This window comes from Quercus lobata, chromosome 11 (assembly GCF_001633185.2).
Source record: "Quercus lobata isolate SW786 chromosome 11, ValleyOak3.0 Primary Assembly, whole genome shotgun sequence".
NCBI classification, from domain to species: domain Eukaryota; kingdom Viridiplantae; phylum Streptophyta; class Magnoliopsida; order Fagales; family Fagaceae; genus Quercus; species Quercus lobata.
In genome coordinates, this window is record NC_044914.1 from 25,165,006 (window position 1) to 25,170,082 (window position 5,077).

Here is a 5,077-nt window from a genome sequence, read left to right on the forward strand (position 1 = left end):
TTTTCAATTTACAGTCAACTTGCAGTTAATAAGTTGATGGTAAGGATCATATTGACTGCAAGTTTAAAATAATATTGACTAAATTAACTGCTATCAAGATTTATGGACCAAATTGATAATGACCCTAGATTGGTATTTTCGCAAAAAAATAAAAAAAGAACTTGAAATATGATTTGTAAATATGACAAATCATCGTTGACAATTAATTTCTCCTAATAACTTGAAATTTTCATTTTTGTAAACCAATCTTCAATTTGATAAATTGTCCATATTGACCACCTACTCTTCATATGACCACACACCAAAACCCCAATTTCATCGTTACACTTGAAGATAAGATCCTAATAGTTTTTCTACTGTAAGTTGAGGGAGTTTTGCTTATCGTTTGATCTCCAAATACAAAACCTGAGTTGTTATTATTACCATTCAAAAAAAAGGTAAAAAATCATATTTCAGCTATCTTTTACATTATGTCATTAATATGTGTATATCAACCTTTTGAGAAATATGTGGGTATTAACCTTATGCGTTCTCATGTGCTTTTCAGTTTTTTTATCAAGCACATACTCCACATGCCAATTGCCAAATACAAAGAAATTGGGGCAGTATGATCATTTTGTAGAACAAATCATCAACTACTGCAAAACTAAGAAAAATAATGTTTTGTAGCAATTCATCTGGTTCCAATGGTAAAATGCAATATCATACAACAAAAATTTCGATTTGATATATACTATTTATAAGAGAAGCAATCAATATATATATATATATATATATATATATATTGATTGCTTCTCTTATAAATAGTATATATCAAATCCAAATTTTTGTTGTATGATATTGCATTTTACCATTATATATATTTATATTTTAAATGTACTTCAATCCAAGTGCATTTTGGCAAAATACTCTTGCAACCATTTGGCTTCCACTTGCAACCCAGAATCCCTCAATGCATTCAACGATGATCGACAAAACCTCTCATCTAATTGTGTTCCTTCAGATTTCATATCCCGTAAAAGCTTCACAACTCATCAATCTGACTACTCCTTGAAAATTCTCCAACCATAATTCCAGCCATGACCTTGTCAATTTCATCTCCATTGATTCTAAACTCATTGTAATATCCCAGGCATGTCTCAAACTCCTTGGCTTTACTGTAAGCACTAATAACACTAGTGTAACTAACCCTATATGGTGCAACCTTTCTTCGCTTAATCTCCTTCCACAGCTTCTCAACCTGCCTTAAATTATTGGCCGTTCCATGCATTTTCATCAAAGAATTGTAAATCCAAACATTTGGTTCACACCCTTTTCTTTCATCTTGGCCAAAAGCCTCATTGCATCTTTGGCCTCCCCGTTTTGCCATACATTACAATCATGCTAGTATAAGCCACAACACACTTATCCCCTTTTGTTCCATCTCTGAAAATAACATTACAACTTTCGAATAGAGCCCAAGATGACAATATGCATTTATAACTGAGTATGTAACTTGTCCTAGTTCACATCCCTGAGAAATTAGCTCTTTGTATACCTTAACTGCAGCTAGAAATCCTCTTTTCTTTGAGAAGCCATTGACAATTGCACAGAATATACAATCAGAAATTCTTAACTTTGAAATTTTCATTGCTTTTACAATTTCAAGTGTCTTCTCCATTAGTCATTCTTACACATACATCAACACTAGTTTTAAGTACAGCCCCAGATCTCTCAACATTTGTTTGCTTTTCCCTTCTTCGAAAAGATCTTCAGCCACCTCTACTTCTCGCAAGCTTGCAAAAGAACAAATCAAAGAAGAGTAAACCGAAGAATTCTTGGAAATTCATTTCCTTGTCATTTCTTTTAAGTATTCAAGAGCTTTAAAACCTCTTCCTGATTTTCCTAGGGACTCAATTAGATTCCCAAATATACGAGTGCAAAATGGTGATGAATAAAAATCTAGTTGACTACTTTCTAATTCACAAAAAAAATTCAACCACTTTTTCAGAATCACCAAGTCTCATATAAGCTTCCATGATATGGCAAGAACATTCAGAATCCGGAACAACTCCAGTAGATCTCATTTTCCCAAATGCTAAAATGGTGCTTCTATACATATGAAGCTTGTTGTAGCCTCTTATTGCAGAACCAAAGGCCAATACACTGACTTTACCATTAGAGTTGAAAACTTCAAGCAAAGTCTCAAAAATTTTGAATTTTCTAGCTCTAATGCAACTACTAACCAATTTTGAACAAGTGGAACTATCAGGCAACACGTTATAGTTCTTGAAATCATTACAAACTAGAAAGAACAGTTCAACCATAAAGTCCATATCAATTGCTTCCTTCCAGCTTCCAGCATAAGTAGGAACAATTTAGGGCCAAAAAATAGAGCAAGAATCACAACATTTGGTTTACCATGAAAGCACACACAAAGAAACACTATAAATCTATAATCAACTATTACAAGCTATGACAGTGTATCCTTCCCACATTGCTTTCCCTGAGTCTAAAATCCTCCATTACATTTTTATTGGTGGCCTGAAAGAGGCAAAAGAGGTCTTTGAAGCATACAATAGTAGTGCAAAGATGTGTTGTTATTTTTATATCTGTAATATATAGGTAAACTTAGATAGAATATGTTAGGTACAGTACATTAGATTCTCCCATTGAATTCAAACACTTGGCTGCATTGACCAATAAGATAAGAATAATGTCATCTTTCCAATACTAATTAAATTCAAAAAGTGTTTGAATTTAATTGGAGAATGGAAAACCTAATATACTGCACCTAAAGTATATAAGTTTTACCCATTATACACACACACATATATACACTCTTCTAACCATGCATTTTATCATGAAATATGTTATATTCATATAAACACTCATCCTATGCTGATGACAGGATCCTACATTCACCCTTGCTGCTCAACAAACAAACAGAACAAAATTTTTAAAAGGTTAACACAATTTTGAGTGTGAAATTTCACCATACAACTTTCATATGTGAATATAATCTAGAAGTAAAAGGCAAGGCTCATCAAAGTAGCGGGAGTGCTAAATTTTGTGTGCCACTCTAAAGGATACAAAAATCACAATTGACACAACCAAAAAACCAAATGGTGCTGACTATTCTAAAAGGAGTCCTCAGGTCTACCCACATAGTTGCATACCTTTGATAAATATAGCAACCGTTTAAGTTACACCAAGCTCCAGGAGATGTTCAAGCAATAACAATTTCTTCCATCGTCAAAACCCAAAACTTCGCTAGAAGATTTAAGTAGGTTTCCAATTATCTTTCCTTCAACAATTCCAGCAAATCTGGCAGAGCAATGAAACTTACATGAAAAATAGTCAAAGATTAGAACCAGGACACTAAACCATACAAATAATTCAAGTTTTAGAAACATTATTCTCCTTCAATAGCAAAAGGAAAGTGATGAACAAGAAAATGATTCAGTTTAATTTGACAACAAGCAGATGGTCCTCTTTACTCATCAAATTAATTTGGGCTACAATGAAGTTTTACAAACGGTGACGAAAAGAATGAAGGAAAATCATATCTGCATTGATTAATTTGGGCTACCCACATGGTTCACCTTTCTATTTTCCCTCCTACCAAATGGACCCTACAGTTATGTGCTACATAAAAGATCTGAAAAAATGAAAAAGGGGGGAGGAGTTTGTGGGGTGGGTTCTTAAAAGACTTTCTAAAATTGATTGTCTGAACTCACAACAAAACATCCAAACCAGGGTACAATGGTGAACAAAGCCTTTGTCTGAACTCACAACAAAACATCCAAACCAGGGTACAATGGTGAACAAAGCCTTTTCCCTACCACCCCAACACAAGTAGGTACGAAAAATCTCATTTCTACACTTCATCCTACCAAACATAATGTAAGAAATCATAAAATCATTTCAACATAATGTAAAAACTATGCAGAAGAAGTGAAGAACCAGATGTTAAAATAAGACAATATAATGCACATTTTAAATACCAGGACCAAAAAAAAAAAAAAAAAAAAAATCTTCAGTAACAGCAATATATAGTAAAGCAGATGAACAAAGGTAACAAAGCAAAGATGGCAGCCAAGATTTGAAATGGGGCAACATAGTAGAATCATTACCTGCAATATCACTATGCAACTACCTTCTCTAAAAGCTTATGTTGTGAAGCATTTGGTTTCTATACTTATATAAAGATGGAAGGATGGGGAGAAAAGAATTGAAATGAAGCTCCGCCTCCGAGTGAAGATCTCCGGTGCGCTTCTCACCTGACGGTATAAGCGTTGACGGCTTCAGCATGAATGGTTTCTCTTTTGGTTTCCCAGTAGAGTCTGAGATTGAAGTTTTTAGGGATTTTGATTTTGATTTGGGCAACAGAGATGATGATGATGGTGTTTGGCTACAGGTTTTTGCTATCCATGGTGTTATTGTATTTTATTGAATTTATATTTTTGTGAATGACCATTATGTACCCACAATCAACGACATGCAACAAACTATGAGATGCAATGTATAATTGTTAGTTTTCCTAAATCAATGACTAAATTCTATTTAAGAATCTTAGATCTACATATTTCTATGCAAAGAATATATATTTTATTTTTAAAAAATGTTTGATTTATTTTGTTATGAATGAAAAGATGATTTTTTTTTTTTTTTATGAAAAAGTTCAAATCTGATTTTTTATGCAAAAAAAAAAAAAAAAAAAAATGATGCTTTTGATAGAAAGACTCAAATCTGATGTTTATCATGAAAGATTATGGGTTGTATGAAAAATATTCAAATCCAAAATTGATGACATGGAAACAATGAATTTTTTTATGATAAAATGCAGATATGGTTTTTATTATGTAAAACCATGAATTTTTAATAGGGAAATACAGATATGGTTTTATTACGTAAAATAATGAATTTTTTTATAGAAAAATACATATTTGGTTTTTATTATGGAAAACAATGAATTTTTTACGGAAAAATACAGAACTGGTTTTTGATGAAAAAGATAGAATGAATTTTACAAAAGAAACTTTAGGTCTAAATTTTGATTCGGAAAACAAGAGAAACCTCTTATGCATGAAATAAT

General features: G+C 32.3%; 1 pseudogene; it reads right to left on the reverse strand.

Annotated features, from left to right (window-relative positions):
- Positions 1-805: 805 nt before the first annotated feature.
- LOC115967994 lies at positions 806-4,470 on the reverse strand (annotated as a pseudogene).
- Between the last annotated feature and the right edge of the window lie 607 nt (positions 4,471-5,077).